Source organism: Sciurus carolinensis, chromosome 4, assembly GCF_902686445.1.
Source record: "Sciurus carolinensis chromosome 4, mSciCar1.2, whole genome shotgun sequence".
Taxonomy (NCBI): domain Eukaryota; kingdom Metazoa; phylum Chordata; class Mammalia; order Rodentia; family Sciuridae; genus Sciurus; species Sciurus carolinensis.
The window spans coordinates 100528798-100550455 of NC_062216.1; positions in this window are offsets into that span (position 1 = coordinate 100528798).

Consider the following 21658-nt stretch of genomic DNA (forward strand, 5'->3'; position numbering starts at 1 on the left):
TATATTTATATACATTATATATATATACATTTATATATATATATTTATATACATAAATAGGTCAATTTCATTCCACCATTCCTCACTTTTCCTATCCCTCAACCTTTCTCCTTTATCCCCTTCCTCTACTCCACTGATCTCTCTTCCATTTTCCTGGGATTTCCTCCCACTGCATTTTCTATCCTTATTTTGGTCTAACTTCTGCATGTGAGAGAAAACATTTGACCCTTGACTTTCAGCCTGGTTTATTTCACTTAGCATGATGTTCTCCAGGTCCATTTATTTACCAGCAAACACCATAATTTCATGCCACATTTTCTTTATCCATTCATCTGTTCACAGGCATCTGGGCTGGTCCCGTAACTTGGCTATTGTGAATTGCACTGCCAAAAACATCGATGTGCCTATATCACTATAGTATGCTGATTTTAGCATACTTTTTGATAAAATACCAAGGAGTGGGATAGCCAGGTCATTTGGTGGTTCCATTCTTAGATTTGAGGAATTGTGATATCCTGCAGTGCTTTAAGTCTCAGGACCACCTACTGAGAAGTGGGTGAAGGCAGGAAGACTCCTTGCAACTGTTTAGAAAAGAAAAAATAGGTCTGTGCACCTGTTTCACAGCTGTAGTGACAGTCTAACAGGGTCAAAGCATGCAGGGAGTTATTTGCCTCACAGGAGGTGTAAATGCTCTGCTGTTTCAAGAATGCCTGTGTAAAGCATGAGGCCTAGAGTTCCTTCAATGAGTTTGTGGTTCTATCCTGCTTGTCCTCTTCCTTAATTTGTGGTAATTAATAAAGAGCATCTGATTTCTAAAGGCAGAATCACCTTTATAAAATCTCAGAGGACAAAAATTATTAAAAGTAGAATGAACAAAAAGGTGATATGTTCTACACTGGAATATTACTTAGTAATAAGGATGAACAAATTGCAGTTACATGGTTGCAAATGGATAAATCTTACAACCATAATGTTAAGCAGAATTAAGACACAAAACTGTTAGTATACATCCTTTGTATAAATTTCAGAAAAAGGGATGAATACTTTGGTTGTAAAAGAAAAAAACAAATTGTGACAAAATCAAAGAAATGATTATTGTGAAGTCATAAGAGGGGTTAGTCTAGAGGGGAGGAAGGAAGATACAGTCTGGAAGGAATTCATGCAGTGGTGGGGGTTTCTCCATTGCTAGCAATGTTTTATTTCCTAACTTGTGTGATTGTGACATGAATTTTTACTTTGTAATTTTTAATTTCATTCTGTTTTCTTTAAATGTTCCCAAATATGTTCTATTTTGCAATGAACATAGATTAAAAGTCACTGTTGTATTGAACATGTTGATTTCTTTCAAAGTAGATCACTTTAAAACTAATGCATTTAAGAGATTATCCATAACCCTATGTAAATGCTCTCATCTAGACATGAGAGTATAAATTTTTAGTGCATGAAATAGGATGTTACTTGTTAGCAAGGAGAGGAAATCCTTAATTTAAAAATGTTGGCAGTAGATTAGGGTAAACATTCCTAAGTGAAAATAAGATCACTTTCTTCTTCCCTGGGGGTTTGCATAAACTAGATGACACATTTTTGTTCCACAATTTCTTAGATGTTTTAAATATCTTTACTGAGGTTTGCTATCATTTTTCTTCTAGATGTCACGTCAACTAAAAGATTAATGGAAGTGTTTGCAGATGTAGAAGTTGATACTGATCAGTTGGAAGCAATTATTAAAGGACAAGTTAGCACAGACATTCTCCTACCAGCACTAAATTCAGACTAGGTTAAAAAATTTCAGCTGAAAATACTTCAACTCTTCAAAACAATCCTTTATGCTATTATGTATTGGAAAGCTTTGGAGGCTTTATCATCAGATAGTTGAATAGCAAGAAGGATGATTGCCTTAGTTATTCCTCAAATCTGGGATTAACATATATAAGGAAGTGATCCTGCCATACCAGAGCCACCATGATCAGAGCCTGACTACCCTTCGTAATTGGGGCCCCTCCCACTCAATGCCCTGCTCCTCAACACCTCCCTCTGGGTGATGAATATTAAGCTGCTTGATGTTTTGTATTTCCATGCCTTCTACTGTTGTGTAAAGACCCTTAATAACTAAGGTAGAAAAAAAATCAATTCAAGGTAAGTAAAAGGAATCTTTCTAAAAGCAAGAAACTTTTAAAAGTAAGTACATAGTAAATACTCATTGTACAATTCCAAATCCGGTAGAAGTAACTACATTAAAATTTGGTTGTGGATCATTCTAAGTTACATATATATACACACACACACCCCAGCTTGCACAGATTTTTCTTCACCTAGTCTGATACTATATACATTGCTCTTCCAATGGTTTTTTTAATTTAGCAGATAATGTTCAAAGATAGTATCAGAGAGTGAAGAAGAGACCTACCTTATTTTGTAATGGTTGCATTATGTCCCCTGATCCTTTGCATATGCATTTTTTCCATCTTAACCTATGATCCTTCCTCATTACCCTTTGTGTCTATTTTCCCTTGGTTTCCTGACTTCTTGCCTGGAGAGTATTGGTTTTGAACATTGACTGCACATTAGAACTTTAAAAATATTCTGTAACCCAGGCCACCTCAGATCAATAAAATCAGAACCTTTGGGGTGGGACCCAAGCATCAAGATGTTTTTAGACTTCCCCAGATGATTTCAACGCACAAATTTGGGAGCCTTTGCAAATCTTCACACAAGTTCATTTCCTCTCCTGGTGCCCATTCCCAATCTCCCCCTTTGTTTATTCTTGGTGAACTCCCTCTCCCCACAGCTGCCTAGCTCCTACTCATCCCACAGATCTTATTTTACTACCTCTTTATACTGGGGATCTTTTCTGGCCCACAGAGAAGTTTTGTGAATGGATGTAGAGTTTAGAACAATGGAACTCTCACAGGCCTCTAAATTCATATCTGTAAATTATACTTTGAATCATTCAATGTCTATGTAACCAATATCTTGAAGACTAAATTGTGTCTGTCAGGCTAATACTACACTTGCAAGCATTAATTAACTCAAACTGTGATTTTTGAGAGGTGATTTCTCTACACTATCTCATTTAGTTCTTTCAACAATCTTTAGGAAATATTCAAATCCCATTTTACTATGGAGTAAACAGAAGCTTGGGTAGTTTAACAGATTTCCCAAATATATACCAAAGTTAAAGATTTAGATACAATATGAATTTTTAAATACCCAGTAAATAAAATCTTCAATATATTAAAAAAAAAAAAACAAAACAGAAGAGTGAATGAAACTTTTTTGAAATGTGTATTTTCAAAATTTCAGATGATATGGAAAGAACTGTTCAGCAGGATAACAGAAGAACAATAAATAAAAATGTTTGAAATAGCAACTATTGATGTTATGACACACATGTGCTTCTGATAAGTATATAAAGGTTAAAATAAGAGACACTGCAAATTAGAGGGAGTTTGTTTTAAATTAAAAAACAGTTAACTATTTCAATGTATACTTGGAGGCACCTTTCAAAAGCAGTAGTTGGAAACAAAGACTTGAGCTGGATTTTAGAAGTTTTAGTGCTACAGATACCTTGATATCTACTGGATGGTTGATTAGACCTGAAGGTTTCAGAAACCAAAGCACACACCACACCCTTTCCATTCACTACCTTTCCTCTCTCCGCCCCTTCCCTCCTCTCCCCTTAACTCTCACAATATCTTCTTTATTTTTCCAGCTTGTACTGTGTGTTCACCTCCTGTGTAATTACCATAAATAATCAGCAAGATAGGACCTGTGGAGGACAAGGGCCACACCTTGGTTGTGTTGTGAGCAACCGCTCAAAGTGGTGGCAACCTAAACATTTGCACACTTCTTGCCACAATATCCTATGCTTAAGAATTTCATAACAAGTAAATCTAATAGGTGAAATATATGAATTCTTCATGGTTAATGCCTGACCCCAAACTGACCTTCTCCTATCAATTGAAGCGTTGACTGGCTATAACACTTGACTTGGCATGCTTGGGATGGGTGTTGATGACAGCTCAGGATGATTTTTCAAATTAAAAACAAACAAAAAAACAATTGTTCTGCTCTATTAGAAACTGAGCAAGGGAAAACAAAAGGCTTTGTTCAGCTATAAACCTATAAAATCAAAGGTATAATTCTTGCATCTGCCAAAGCTAAAATGATCAGTAACATGACTTGAGGGTCACAAGATCCCAGAAAGCAATATTTTGATATTTTTTAAGGTCAGTTATTAGTGTAAAAGAAGAAAAAAAAAGTATGAGAGGAAACGCACACACACATGCATGAGCATAGTTCTCAGTAACAATGAGGTAGAAAAAGCCCCCATTACATGGGTTTCTGTGGTCCATCCTCTTGTCTTCACTAATCTCAGACCACCAATAAATATTTAATCCTCCTCTCCTTGAGTTCTGTTGAGTACTCTGTGGGTCTTTCCAGGTGCATGACAAAGCTTCAACTACTTTCTTTAAAAAAAGTGCAAGGTTTTTAGCAACTTATAATTAACTAGAGTATTGGAGAATTGCCTAACTCTGATGTCCAAGTCACTAATAACAACCAACCCTCCAAACATACCCATGAGGCCTAAGTTGTGCAAAAAAGACAAAGTTGTATCATTAAGTAGGACTTTATAAAACAGATTCCCAGCCAGGTACTGGGGCACACACCTGTAATCCCAATGGCTTGGGAGTCAGAGGCAGGAGGATTGTGAGTTCAAAGCCAGTCTCAGCAACTTAGCAAGGTCCTAAGTAACTCAGCAAGACCCTGTCTTTAAATAAAATACAAAAAGGACTGGGGATGTGACTCAAAGGCTAAGTGCCCCTGAGTTCAATTCCTGGTACAGAAAGGAAAAAAAAGAAAAAAAGAAAACCCAAATTACTTAACTTAAAAGTGAAAAAAATTTGAGGGCCATGAAGAAATTTCATTTGCTCAAATTCACACTAGTTATTGGCAAGCTAGAATAGAATTCAAATCTCATGAGTTCCCATCAAGTATATTTTCCTACTTCAGATTATTTATTTTAGTAGATATGTGGTTTGCAGAATTTCATCACACCTTTTGAGATAGCTGGGTACACCTGGGTTATTACAAAACTAGGAGTAAGACCACAGACAAAAAGAAGCACAGGCATTTAGTTGACTTCTTAAAAATTAAGCTGTGCTTCTTCACAAGTTTTTATGATACCACTTTTTTTTAAAATATCTGGTTTAATCTCCACTGGGTGATCTGTTTCTTATTAAAATTTTGCAACATAATTTCAACCATAGCACCTTATCTGCATGGTCACTGTCTTCCTTTCCAGTATGACTAATTATTGTACTCTGTGCTTTCAAACAAATGGTCCAGGTTCCCTGGAGGAACCCTGAATAATTTAAGGAGAAAGTTTACCTGCTTCCCTAAAATAGTTGACTCCTAATTCTCTGGGTTTTAGGCATCTCTCCTTCTTGGTTCAGGTAGATACTGCCTGGAATAAACCCAAATGGGCCTGATCTATTCTGATAATATTCCCTAACATATCTGGTATTAGTTTTACTTACAATTTTTTGCTAAGCATCAAATAAATCACTTTTCCTCTCCCTTGCGCACCAGTGACAAACATTTTTAGATGTTAGTGTCAAGGTGTCATTATTCCTACATGGCAGAACTTAGCTAGCTCCATGATGCACTACTAAGTGCTAACCTATAAGCAAGTGTGATGACTGTATCCTGGATGTAATTCCAGGATACAGTCTCAGGATCTCCAGTGTCCAGGAAAACTAATTGGCATCACATATTACTCGGCATTGACCTGTGCCTTGTCTAATCACACTGTTTTCTTCCATCCCAATCTGAGCTTCACATAGGAAACTGTGAACCATTTCCTGTCACATTTAAGTTTCAATGTAAATAAAAGCAGTGGGTGCCTATTACAGACTCTGACCTCCTTAAAGGCCTTGGCTATACTATAAGGTATTTAACTTTGACTCTGCTGTGACTAACAACCTAACTCTTTATGGGTATTTAATACATGTGAAAGAACCAAGAAAGAAGTAAGAAATGAATGAATAGTCTCCAAATACCTCTCATAAAAGGATAATCCTTTTGATCGTCTACCATAATTATCCTGTTTTTCTTTTTTCCCATTTTATTGATACATTGTAACTATATAATAGTGGGATTTGTTGCTACATATTTGTACATGTACACAATATAACAATATAATTTGGTCAGTGTCATTCCCCGGTGTCTTCCCTTTTCTCCTCTCTCTCACTGTACACTTTACTGTACTGGTCTCTTCCATTTTCATGAGATTCCCTCCCTCATTTTTTTTTTTTATCCTTTTTTCTCTCTAGACTCCGCATGTGAGAGAAATCGTACAAATCTGAATTTGGCTTATTTCAATTAACATAATGCTCTCAAGTTCCATCCTTTTTCTCACTTCTTTTTCTTTTCTATGGTCATTGATATCTTAACTTTTTCTTAACTACAGCTCCCTTTTTCCTTTCTGCTTCAAAAGAAATCATTCTTTTCTTGCTCTGGTCAAATATTATAGGAGATTACAAGATTTGTAGAAGATCTTAAATATCAAAGTAACAAGATACTGTTGGCATGCCCCAATAAATCATTGGATATTTATTGGGGATTATGATCAGAATTCTGCTTTGCAAGAAACAGTGACATGGTCCATTAATAGATGACCCTGATCTTGAATGTTGATAGAGGGCATGCAGTTTCTCAGTTGGGGAAACTAAAATGGAACTCAGTAGGGAAAGGAACTAGAAGAATAAGGGATAGAATATGAAGCTGGTGCTAAAGTAAATGTGATCATCTAAATGCAGCCACAAAAGCAACTCAGACCTTCCCAGACCCAGCCCTCTACAGTGAGCTCTGGGTTGATGATTGCTCAGCAACCACACTCCTTCCCACATGCCCATCTCTGTTGCTTATAAAAGATTTGTGGCTTCTCACATTTTTTTTACTTTGTAGAGATGCCTTTCATATTCAGTTATTAATCACATTTCAGATGTCAGCAAATATATATTCTGAAATCTGAAGCATACTTAAGACAGTCCAGTTGCTATGGAGAGAGCTGTGCCATTGACCCCATAGACCCCAGGACAAAGTCTAAGGCCGAGTATTTTAAATATATGAATCCTTCACTCCTGAGATCCAACTCTGGGAATGAACTCAAGGAAATATTCAAAAACATGCTCACACTAACCTCACATTATTTAAAGTTGTTTCCATTGTTTAATATTATAAAGTTATATGTGGGATTGCTTAAGTACATGATGATACATCTGTGCAATGAACTGAGTATCAAACTTAATAGGATTTTAGCAGTATTACCAGATGTCTCAGTCCATTTTGTGTTGCTATAACAGAAAACCACAGACTGGGATAATTTATAAAGAAATTTATTTCTTATATTCTGGAGATGGAAGTTCAAGGTTGAGGGACTCATATCTCATGAAGGCTCTCCTGCTGCTTCATCCATGGTGAACAGCAGAAGAACCAGAGAATGGTAGAGAGAGTTCATGGGTGTCTGCACTAGATTTTTATAACAAGTCCACTGTTATAATAAGTAACCACTCCATGGTAACATTGATTCATTCACACACATGACCAAATATCACCTCTTATCAGACCCCGTCTCCCAACACTGTTGCATTGGAGATTACATTGCTAACACATAAACTTTGAAAATCACAATACCATGAAAACATATTTATTATATATTATCTTAAATATGCGCTATTTTAAAATAACACGTAGAAACAAGCACAACAAAAACATAAAAGGATAAAAGCAAAATGTTAACAGAGGTTGTCTGATAAACAGGTTTTGGGGTAGTTAGAGTATGGTAAACTTTGTTATACAACTTCGTTGTTGTTTGGTATTTTCCTAGGTTTCTGATTAGAAAATATATTATTTTTGCAACCAAAAACTTAAAAAATAGAGCATGTAAAGAAGAAGTTAACTATTGCTGGGAATTCAGAACAGTGAAATTTCTTTCCTTTCCCTCTAAACCTTTACAATAAATTTATCGATGTGTAAAATTTCATGTTTGAAATGCATTTCTTTGTCCTTACACCGTATCTGTTTTTTTCTTATTCTGTACCTTTTGCTAGAGTGAAAATATACCTAAAAAGGGGAACAATAATCTTATTAAACATTTATAGGAGGCCAGTGATTTTTAAGCTACAACTTTGTGAAATCAATGTATTGCCTCCTAATTTAAATACAAACAAATGAAATGGGTTCAAATAGAAAGTATCCAAATTCATATTATTTCATGAGATTTTAATTTCAGTCATATAGTTATAGATGGGGACATGAGGTAAAATTTTTTTTGGATTTTTTTTGTGTGTGTGTTTTTGCTGGGGATAGAACCCAGCATACTAGGCAAATGTTCTACCATTGAGTCACATCCCCAGAATATCTTCTTTATGGAAGCACATGGCAAATAGTTTGAAAGTCAATGCCACAGTGTGAACTTAGACTAGATCTTCTTCTGAAACATGATTTGATCCTGGTGGAGATGTGTGGGAGGGCACTGGGTGCTTCGGGTGAATAAAAGGGAAATCTCTGGGATTTAAAGATAGAGAAACAAATGAGAACATCAAAGGACACAGTTTGTTCTGTGGCTATCCTTGGCTCCCCTTGACTCCCTCTGGGAATTTGAACTGTGGCACAGAGCTCCCTCTAGCAGTTTCCTGGATGTGGATATTCTGCTGCTATTGCAGTTGTCATGGAGAGAATTTTCAGTTAACTGTAAGGACTATAGTGTCAGTGTAATTCATTGGGCTTCTGGGGTTCTTACTCTCTATTTATACCTAAATCAACCAGTAACTAATTCTGTGATATGAAGGTAGTATTAATAAGCCACCAGGAGAACATTTTATAAGAAATGAATGTTAACATACATCGATATATTTCCAAATGATATGGGGAAGAAAGTTGGAGTGCCTCCTTTGATCTTCTAGGATCCAAAATTCTAAAAAATCTGGGAAGTTGTTATTATCATGATTTATTTTATTAGGCCCCGTTAGTACAGATCTGAGATTTGGTGTTACTTGTGAACAAAAATGTCTAACTTTGGCTTTAACATTGTAACACAGAATAGAAACATTATGTGTGTCATGAGGCTTTTTAGACATGTGTCAGATTAGTGTAACAATTACATGGGGGGTAGAGGGATAATATGCACAGAAAACTCTGACCTAAATTACAATTTATCAACTCAAAAATATCCATTTTCAAGTCTTCCTGACCAGTTTTCTGGGTAGAGGGCATTTTTAAAAACCGCTTTCAACAAACTTCTTTGAAATTTTTGCAAAACTACTTGGAAAAGTTAAGCCAGTATTTCTTAAGCAAGGAACTGACAGGAGGAAAAGGGCCAGTAGCAAGGTTGTTGAAATAAAAACTTCTGCTCAGAGTCAACTAAAAAGTAGCCTCAAATAAGAGTTCTGAAGTCAGACAAATCAGTTTGAAACTTAAGTCCACCTTTACCAAATGGCGTTATTTAATCTCTCTAGTCCTCGGTTTCCTATTGTTAAATGGATAAATCAAATACCCTTTAGGGCTTTGAAGTATTGAATAAAATGTACTTGGCTTGGCGTAGGGCATGCCATAACTGTCAGTGAAAGGTGATTATGTTGTTGACAGCATTATTTTGAAGAAGCCAGGATGGGGTAAGGCAATTTCCCACATCTGGCTCATCCATGCTGAATACTGCACATAGACCTATTAAAGCAGACCTCCATGGCTGGGGTCTAGAGAAGTGTAGTTTTCCAAAAAAACTCCCTTTATTGTGGTTAGCACACTAATTTTAAGGGCCACTGCAATTAAGCAAAGGTTGTTGTCATCCTATACCTTTTGTGATGTGAAGGAAACCACAACTCCAAAAGTGAAAAGTAGTCAAGTAAAGAACTATGAATGAATCATTAAGTAGATTTGCATCCTTCCTTACACCTGTGTTAATCTTCAGTACTGACGTGAGGACTACCCTCCAGCTACATGCAAAGTTAGTATACTAGTTTAAATAATCTATTCAATTAAAAAATTAGTATATAAACAGATATTAATTTCCTCTGTAACACCTATACACACATTGAAAAAGTAAGAAAGTAAACTTGTGTTGATCTCTAAATAATATCTTTAATCCTTGAAGATACCATCACCAAGCTGCAGGCTGGTTGGGAATCAAGAGACCTCAGGCACAGTTTCCAAAATTTTCACCTTCATGTTCCCATTAGTGATCCTCTATTCCAGAAAGCTGGATGCCACCAAAGGGCTACCTGACCCCGCAGTTTTCTGGTCTGGAAGGCATGGTAGACCTGTTTCTCTGGATATTTAAATGGGTAAGATTGAGTTCTGGGGTGTCCATGAACATTTACTGAATTGTCAAGTAGAGAAGGCAAATAAAATTGCTTCAGTGATACTAAATGGCTGAGAAGATTTTCTGAAATCCATTCTATTTGCTGCCCTTCCTGAGACCATATAATGTATTTATTTCAGTGTATTTTGCACTAATTTGTTTCCTGTGGATTCGAGGTCAGTCACATGTTCTCAGATATATTCTACAAAGGAGCACCACCTTTGTGTAATCATTGAAGTTCACCATTCAGTACAAAATGTTTCATTATATAATACATTTGTTCAAAGGATCAACTTCTTTTCTGAGAGACTGACAGAGGGAAAGAGTTTCCCTTTAGGACCATTTCTTTTAGGTACATCAATGATAAGATAATAATGTAACTTTTTCACAACACTCTACAATTTAAAAAAGGCTTACATTTTTGAGCCTTGAGAATTCTGTTTCATTTATTTTGATTTCTATAATCGAAAATAGAAGGAAAAATGAGAGCAGCATTAAGGAATTACTTGCCCAAATAATTAGACACCAATTGCTGAAATTTGATCCCTATTTCCAATGCTTTAGTTGCTAAATGCTATTCATGACTTCAAATCTGACATTCTCATGGTAAAAGATGATTTTATCACGGTAAGGAAATATAAGCTGGTTATAACCTTGAATGTTGATTCTAAAATTAAATGTGGTAGTTCCTTACAAAGGTTTTGCTGAATCAAGTCGGGGAGCTAGTTTATTGAGGTGTGAGATTGGAGAGGATGTCCTATCACAGGCCTGTGTATTTCATAATGTCTTCTGCATCTGCACAGGAACATTATTCTGGTTTTGGCAATCTTTTCTTAACAAGTAATTAGAAAAAGTAAATGACCATATTTAGCACAAAGGTCATATTGCAAAATTTCTAACATGAGAATTAGAGGAAGTGGGAAGTTTTATGTAAAATCTTCAGTCATAATTAAAGGGGGTAATAATAAAATTCCCATTGAATTACATAGGATGAGATTCAGGTCCAAAAATAATTATATAGTGTGTTTTAATAACACTCTACAATCACTAATTAGATAATCCAAACATCTTCCCTGTGAGGCAGAGAGAGTATTGTCATCCTTGTTTTGCCTCCGAGGAAATAAGAAACAGAATGATTCCATGACATGCCCAAAGTCTTATGAGTGAGTTATGGTAAGCTGAGATTAGAACCCACACCTCTGACTCTGTTTTTCCTGGAACTTGCTTCTCTTCTTTCCTGGTTTTAATGCTAAAACATTATTCTTTATGGTTCATAATTGTCATTTCTGATGAAATGTTTTTTTGTTAAAATCACTCCACCCCATTGTTTTTATAGTTCATTTTTTCTAGCTAATTGAAAGAACTGGGAAGACATTCACTAGACTGTCTGTCAGGATTCTATGGCCATATCTCCATTTTATAATAACTGTGAAGTGGAAAAAAGATGACAGGAGAGATGTAGAGAAAATGATGAGAGTTACATTATTGGAAATATATAATGTGTGTGTGTGTGTGTGTGTGTGTGTGTGTATGTGTGTACATGCATGCAGAAACATGGCATTATCCTAGACTGTGAAAATATACCCTTACCCATGCATATCCTGGGTAGCCTATAAAGACTCTCAGAATGTTCTAATGGCTATTTTGAACTGAAATTGATGTGGAAGCACCCCAAAATATTTGTGGAAATAAACTAAACAAGAACTATCAGATATATTGAACCGAATTGGATAAAACTGAAAAAGAATTTTGGTGAGTTTGACCGTTTGCACAGTCTTTAACCCCATCAAACTTTCCACTAATGATACCTAACTAGAGAAGGTAGTATTATGTTTTAAGAGAACTTGTTTTAGAGTCTGATAACTGGTGTTTAAGGCTCAGCTCTACTATGTGACCTTGGGGAAACCCCTTAACCACTCGTTTTTCTCAGATGTAAAAGGAAGTAGGCTAGAGACTCAATAAGATACATCCAACTCAAAATCTTCACACAAGACTTTTATGTTTATGGGCTTTTAGTTGGGAGCATGGCTTTGTTTTTTCTTGTTTTCAGATTGGGTCTCACTATGTCGCCAGGCTGGTCTCAAACTCCTTGGTTATAGCAATCATCCTGCTTCAGCCTCCCCAGTAGCTGGGACCCAGGCTTTTATCCCAACTTCTTTACTACTTTCTCCATCCTGCAGCTATGCTCTACATCATCATGTGGTATGAGAGTCAAATAGGATAATGCATAACAATTTATGTTGTTGGGGTTTTATTGTTGTTAGCTTTTTGCAGTGCTGGAGATTGAGCTCACGGCTTCCTGAATGCTAGGCAAATGTTCTACCACTGAGCCACAACCCCAGCTCATGTGTGCTGTGGGAGAGAGGAGTTTGGGGGAAGGAATGATTATGAATATTTGTTGTTACCATGATGAAATGGTACAAAGTCAAAACTGAAAGAGATACAAAATCATGCCCATGATAACTAATTAGCAACTAGAAAGCAATCACAAAAATTCCTGTGGCTTCCAGAATGGAGCATATATTTCAATTAAATTTGAATGTAATTTAGTTGGAATATTTTTTACTAAGATACATTTGTATATCTTTATAGTATACCTATGACAATCAACATTTAATAATTAAATCAAGGTAATGTGCATTGATTAGAGTACTTTTAAGCCCCTAGGAAGAATATGAATTTTCTAGATGTAGGATACATTATTTTACAGAACTTTAACAACCCATTATTCTTTTTATAAAATCTTTAGCAATATGTTATAAAACATACTCTTGAGTGTCCACCTGTTATTCTAGAATTCCTTCTTCGAGAACTTAACTTCCCTCTTCAATGATCAGAATCAATGGAGGAAATTTAACTTTATATGACATTTTCTTTCTTTTTATTTTTCAAACTATGAAAGATTTCAAACTTATAGGAAAGTAATCATAATAGCAAATACTCATAGTAATGAGGATCCCATGGGCTGGGCACCATTTTGCTCTAAGCTGTATAGATATTCACAATAACCCTTTGAAGTAAATACACCAGTTTTACAGGTGAGGCCCAAGGATAAACAACTGATAAGTGGTAGAACTGGAATCTGAGTGCAGGATGTTTGGCTCCAGCTTGGGCTCTTAACCACTCCTGACACCATCACTTTGTACAGGCAACATAACCCTCCAAATCTGATAGATGTTGACATTTGACATGCTTTCCCCAGGTCACTTTCTTCTCTGAGTGGCAGCAAAGAGGTTATAAAAAGAACAGAGATGGTCGACCCCCTATTTTGTGCTCCTTCATGAACCCAAGCCCTGTACAGAGTTTTTCCACTGAACAACATTAGTCAAAAAGTAGGTTTCTTCATCACTAGCATAGTGTGGTTTTGAAAATTCATGCCTGAAAATGTTATGATAGAACATCTGGTTTTAAAAATTTTAATTATTGGCCAAATATTTAAAAATTTTAGTGACTTTTTTCGAAGTTTGGTGGACATTTTATTTATTAGACATGTTCACTTTTAATTGCAGGGAGGAAAATGGAAAGTATCATTCAGAATTGATATTCAGAACCAATTCTGCCTGATTTTTCACAATTCATTGTCACAAACTCCTTGATTCACTTATCTTCTCTCTAGGGTGTGCATTCTCTTACGAGTTTTGCCACGGTACTCAACAGCAAGAGTTATTGTCAGTGTTCTTTTAAAAAAATAACTTAGGTAACATATTTAAGAATAAAAATTTAAGAATTTTTGTAATATCACACACTTCTGTATAGCAAACTGTTTTTGTGCATCAGATATATCCACTTTTCTTATTACCCGTCACTTCCTTTAGAATAGGATTTAAAGATTTGTTGAATTCTTAATTTTTGAGGTTTTTTTTAGTTGTCTTAAAGGTCTAGACAAAATATTTTTGCACACTGAAAAGCTAAAGTTTTATTGAACTGTTTAGTGGTTATAGCATCTATGATTCGATGACTTCTGAATGTGAAATAAAGACTTCTTTTTGCAACAGATACATATAAGCACCATTTTAAACATTTATATTGTTAAATCACTCAACAAATATTTATCAAGATCCAGTTCTAGGCACTGTTCCAGATAGTACTGGTCACTGTTTTTTGTTTTGTTTCCAGTGAACAAAACTCTTGCCCTGTAGAGCTTACATTATAGTGGCGGGGGTGGGGGATTTATTATCAGGGGAACTATGTTTTAAGTGTACGTGAGAGGGGGGAGGTGATCAGTTTCTGCTCTGGTCTGAATGTTCATATGTTGAAACTTAATCACAAAGGTGACAGAAGGTGAGGCTTTTGAGAGGTGCGAGCAGAGTTCTCCTGAATGGGATTAATGCCCTTATGAGAGATGTTTGAAGAAATCGGTCAGCCCCTTTTACTCTTCCATGTGAGGATATAACATCTAATGATGTGCAGAGATCGAGCCTTCACTATCATCTATGGGGCAGAGAGCAAGCCTTCACTAGAATCTGCTGATCCTTTTGATCTTAGTCTTCATAGGCAATTATGTGCAATAAATTTCTATTGTTTATGGCACATTTAGTCTAAGATATTTTGTTATAGCAGCCTGAAGGGATGCAAACATTTCATACATTTAAATGAAACTCACTTACCTTCTTTAGGAGCACATGCTCATTAAGTGGCATTTGAATAAAAAGGATATACTTATCTGATCTTTAAAATCTAATCTAAACTAGTTTTCCTCTAATGGAAACTGCCTCGTTTAAAGATCCAACAAAAAGTAATGAGGTCAGATAAATTTATCAGACATAATTAAAATTGTAATTTAGGTTTTTGATATTTTAAAACAGATGTCCTATTCGCTAAGTTAAGAAAACAATTTATTCTTTGCACATTATGTTGTAAAATGAGAACTTTATTCTTTGGATGAGGTATAAGAATAATTAAGATCTTTATGGAATGATTTGCGTAAACTATTGTCAAAATAATATATCAAATGCAAACTGGGAAAAAAAGGGGGCACATGTTAAAATGGGTAGGTTAGTCTAGCCACAATACATAGTTGTATAACAATGTAAATAAATGTGGTCATTTCATACTGAACAATATACATGTTAATATAAAGAATTTATTAATATAAGCCCATGGTTTAATTTTACTATAAATGGTGTCCCAACAAATCATTACTTGATTTGCATTACTGTGTTATTGGATGACTATTATAAGGATGTTTGAATCCTGATGGAGTTACCACTGAGGAGAAAAACACACATTAACTTCTGTTGCTTTATGCTGAAGACATTTTTCATTATGAAGACATTTTAGCAAATACAAATATGATTGTTGATGAAGAGTAGAGCAACTTCCTGGATGATGGAAGCAAAAGCACTATATCCAAGGTTCATTGATCACTGGCTTTTTTTTTTTAATTAGAGTAATTCACAAAATTATTTCTCTTCTTTCATTTAATTTTGTTTTTTGGAGGGATTAATACAAATTGACCATAACTGAAGCATAATTTTAAAAGTCACAGTAATGTATTGCATAGTTATTTTCATATTATAAAGGTCTATAGAAGATAATCAATCCAAAACCATTTAACTGAAGAATTCACATGAATATGATCATTCCTTAGGACACAATGATATTCATCAAAATCGCCACATCGCCTTTCCTTGTTTAAAAAAAAAAAAACAGTTTTGGGGGTAACTTTAATAAAGACTTTTGAAAGAAACTAATCCTGGGGGATTCTGAGAAGAGATGGAGTAGGAAAATCAGGAATCTGTGTCCACCTAGATAATAATTACACTGGCAGAATAGGTCTGATATAATTATTTTGGAACTCTAGAGTGTATTGAAGGTTTGTAATTTTCAGGGGAGGCTTGAAAGGTAAATTGTGGTTAATTTTGGTCAATTTCATCTCTTAGTAGCAGCTACCTATCTGGCATCCCAATTTCATGGAGCAGCTTGCCAAAGCCCGGGAGGTGAAAATGGACCATATCCTCCAAATACTGATGACCTTTGCTTGGATGCTTCTGATCAGAGAAGTGCAGACAAGGAGTCAGGTAACCACCATTGTACCTCTTGCATTTCTGCTAGCCCTTCCCCCTTGGACTGAATTGACTTCCAGGGAACATAAAGGAACTGTGCCTGCTTTTTCCTCAATTTTTCCTCTTTGGGAATTAGATGTTAAAAACTAGGACATTAAAAAACAACTGCACATATGGGTGAAATTAAAAAGTGAGTGCACATGCCCAGAGAAAGGTACAGACTGCAAACTACCTAAGACCGTAAGTTTACACCTTGGCTCAGAAGCAACCTGCAATAACAACAAAAACAACAAAAACAATAACAAAAATATAAAATCTTGGGGAAGAAGAAGAATCTGATTTCCACAATAACCATATTATTAGATTCAAATGTCTGTTTTAACAACAACAACAACAAAAAAATCAAAAGTTATACAAAGAACCAGGAAAGCAGGACCCATTGAAAGTAAAAACTAAGTAAACACAAACTGTCTCTGAATGACACTAGATGGTTGGTACCAAAGAATTTAAAACAGCTGTCTTAAGGACTCTTGGGAAAACTTAAGGAAGACGTGAAGAAAAGTCAGGAAAATAATGTATGAACAAAATGGAAATGTTAGTAAAAAAAACAGGCAATTTAAAAACAAACCAAAAAGAAATTCTAGAATTGAAAATACAACAAATCAAATGCAAATTTGCAAAGGGGATTCAAAGGCAGATTTGAGCAGGCAGAAGAAATAATTAGGAAAAGTGAAGAGTGATTGATAGAAATCATCAAGTCTGATGAACAGAGAAAATAGATTGGAGAAAAGCATGAGGGACCTATGGGACATCATCAAGCCCACCAATATAGACACTGTGGGAGTACCAGAAGATGGAGTGTAGGGAAGAGAGATTATTTGAAACTATAACTTAAAACTTCCAAAATTTGATGAAAGACATGAATGTTAATGTCCGAGAAATTCAATGAACACCAAGAAAGACGAATTCAACAAAACTCATACAAAAACACATCATAATCAAACGTTAAAAAGAGAATCTTGAAGTAGTAAGAGAGGACTAATTTGTATGCAAGGGATCTAAGGATATTATATATTAATAACAGTTTCAGTACAATGAGAAGATATAAAATTACAAATGTGTTTGCATCTAATAATAGACCATTAAAATACATGAAGCAAAAATTGGCAGATTTGAGGGAGAAATAGTTCTACAATAATAACTGGAGGCTTCACTACTCCACTTTCAATAATGGATAGAAAACCAAACAGAAGACAAGTAAGGAAATAGAGAACTTAAATACAATAAATGAAACTGACCTAACACACATACAGAACACTGTACCTAGCAACAGAATACACATTCTTCTCAAGTGCACATGGGATGTTTTTCTGGATAGACTACATGTTAGGCCAAAAATTAAGTCTTTCATTTTGGGGGAAGAGGGATTCTGTGAATTAAACCCAAGCCCTTGTGCATGCTAGGCATTCACTCTAACACTGAGTTTCACCCCCAGGTTACAAGTTAAGTCTCAAGAGATTTAAAAAGATATACAAAAATATCTTCTCTAACTAAAACAGAATGAAGTTGGAAATTAGTAACAGAAATAGAATAGGAAAATTCACATTTGTGGAAATTCAACACAATCTTAAGCAACTAATGAATCAAAAAGAAACCACAAGGAAAATTAGAAAACACTTACAGATAAATGAAAACTGGAACACAATATACCAAAACTATGGAACAGAGTAAAAGCAGTGCTAAGTGCAAAACATAACTATGAATGCTTATACCAGAAAACAAAGACTATCACAGCTCAAACCCTAACTTTAGTACATAATAAATTAGAAAAAGAACCAACTAAGCTTGAAATCTGCAAGAAGACAGAAAACTAAGATTATAGCAGAGGCCAGATGTGATGGTGCACACCTGTAATTCCAGTGGTTTGGGAGGCTGAGGCTGGAGGATGGAGAGTTCAAAGCCAGCCTCAACAACTTTGCGAGGGCCTAAGCAACTCAGAGAGACCCTGTTTCTAAAAAAAAAAAAAAAATTATTTAAAAAGGCTGGGGATGCGGTTCAGGGATTATGCTCCCCTGGGTTCAATCCCTGGTACCAAATAGCATAGATCAGTAAATTAGAGAGGAGAAAAATAAAAAATAAAGACAAAAGTTGGTTCTTTGTAAAGATTAACAAAAATGACAAATATTTACTTAATTGACTTAAGAAAAAAAGAGAAGACTCCTAAAAGTGGGGACATTATTACCAATTCTACAGAAATTTTAGAGAGTACTATGAACAATTATGTACCAATCAAATGAATAATCCAGACAAATGGACATCAGTCTGTTTCTGTTTACGCTACTGCAATACAATATTGCAGACTGGGTAATATATAAATGGTAGACATTTATTTCTCATAGTTGTAAGGGGTGGAAAGTCCAAGACCAAGGTACCAGCAGATTTGGGGTCTAGTGAGGGAACTGTCTCTGCTCCTAGGATGGGACCTTGTGACTGAATCCTCCAGAAGGGATGAACACCATGTCTTTATGTGACAAAGAACAAAAATGGGTCGAAAACTGTGTGAAGTCCCATAAAGGGTCTGAATCCCAATCATGAAGGAGGAGCCCTCATGAGTTAATCTCATCCTAAATGCCCCACTTCTTAATGCTGACATATAAGCAATTAAGTTTCAACATATGACTTTCAGGAGACACATTCAAATTCATACAGAATCTTAGAAGACTCCCAATAGCACCTCCCCCCCAAAAAAAAACTTAAAAAAGAAGAATAAAGACAGATTTATACTTCCTGCTTCCTATTTTCAAAACTTACTACAAAGTTATGGTGATCCCAACAGTGGGACACTGAAAAAAAGACAGACATATAGATCAATGGAATAGAATAGAAAACCCAGAAGTAAATTCTCATATATATGGTCAAATGGCTTTTGACAAGGGTACCAAGACCATTCAATGGGGAAAAGATAGTCTTTTCAACAGATGGTGCTGGGAAGACACTACACATAGTTGGATCCTCACCTAATTATACAAAAATAAGCTCAAAATGGATCAAAGATCTAATTGTGAGGCTTAAAAAAACTTATAAAACTGATGGAAGAAAATGTAGGGAAAAGCTGCATAATATTAGATTTGGCAGTGATTTTTTTAGATATGACACCAAGGACACAGGCAACAAAAGAGTAAATGGACAAATTTGGATTAAAAACTATTTAAATTATGCATCAAGAGACAATAGCAACAGAATAGAAAAGGCAACCCATGAAATGGGAGAAAATATTTGCAAATTATACATCTGACATGGGATTAATATCCAGAAATTATAGAGAACTCCTAAAGCCCAACTACTAAAGAATAACTCAAAAGCAGAGCAAGGAATTTATATGGAGATTTGTCCAAAGAAGATATACAGATGGCTAATAAGCACATGAGAAGATGCTCAAAATCATTCAATCACTGGAGAAATGCAAATCAAAAAGTAAAATAAGGTATCACCTCACACCCACTAGGATGGTTACTACAGACAAAAAATAAAATAGCAATTGTTGGTGAGGATATGGAGAAATTGGAACTCTCGTGTACTGTTGGTAGGAGTGTTAAATGGCACAATCACTGTGGAAAATATTATGGGGGTTTCTCAAAATATCAAAAATAGAATTACCATATGATCCAGAAATTCCACTTCTGGGTATATATACTCGCTGAAATTCAAAAGTAGAATCTCAAGGATGTAATTGTGCACTCTTGCTTATGTTCATGGTAGCATTATTCAGAACAGCTAAATTGTGGAAGCAATCCAAGAGTCTATCAGTGGATAGCAAATGTGATATTTACATATAATCAAATATTCAGCTTTTAAAATGAAGGAAATTATTATATATGCTATAATATGGATAAAACTTGAGGACATTATGCTAAGTGAAATAAACCAATTACAAAAAGACAAATACTTTATCATTCCACTCATATGAGTCACCAATTATAATCAAAGGCATAGAGATAGAAAGTAGAATAGTGGGTGTCAGGTCTGGGGAGAGAGGAAAAGGTGCAATATTGTTTATTGGGAATAAATTTTCTGTTTTATAAGATGAAAAGATCTTTGGGGATGGATAGTGGTGATGCTTACAAATATTAAAAATGCATTTAGTACCACTGACCTATACTTAAGAATAGTTAAGATAATAAATTTAATGTGTATATGACCAGGATTTTTTAAATTAGAAAAAAAAACTACTATGATTTTCCAAGATCTTTGATTTTGTCTCTTTTCACTTTTGATTTCATGTATACATTTTTAACAAAATATATTTGATTTTTAATTAAAATATATGGAGATATTGGGAAAGAGTAAAAAAATGAATTTTGCATTAGTCAATAATTTCAAGGAGTTGTCCATCTGGAGGCTGAATTAATGTAAAAGCAAGCAGTTATTTTTTGGCCTTTTTTTCATCTGGAGAAACAAAGATGAATAGGGTACTTATGATCCTTCCTTCATAGACTTTGCATTTTGTTGAAAGAGTCAAGAAATAAATGCATAAAGAACATAGCTACATTTATGATAATTTTTTAAGGGGAAAAATAAACAGGTGCTCTAAAAAGAAATAAAAGAATGAATGTTTTGGAAAAGTAATCAAGACAAAGTACTGTGTCCTGTGGGACATAGATCCTAAGATACAAATAGCTCTATCTCCAGGAATTTGCTAATAGAATGCATTAGATACCCTTATCAATAATTGCATGTGACAGAATCAAATAAAAGAGATAAAAGAAATATAGAAAGAGATAAAAGTAATATAAGAAATGAATAATCACAAAATAATTCTGATCAATTTAGGAAATATCTGTGGACAAAGTAATGCTTGAGTTGAGTTTTGAAGAATGAGCATACTTTTGTTGATTGAGATAATAATGAGTAAAAATGATACACCAACAGGTACAGAAGAAATTACATTTCAAATCTAGGAAATGATGAGTTGTCTAAGACACTGGAAGCAAGGGAAGTAAAGGTGAATGGAGAGAGGTGACTTGGTAACCTAAACCATAGCAGGACTGAAAGCAATTTTAATTTTTGTACACAACTTTGAGAGGAAGAAGAGGACAGTATTCATTACTACCTTTGATGCTTTTTTCTGTTGATATAATTTTAATAAAGATTAAGAACTTCCTTAAAACCCTACCAAAACTATCCATAAGGCTATGGATTAGGTTAGGATTAAGCCCTACCTAATTCTTTATCAAAGGAATAATAATGAATTCTTTAGGCAGAATATGACATAAAAGGGGGCATTTATGAT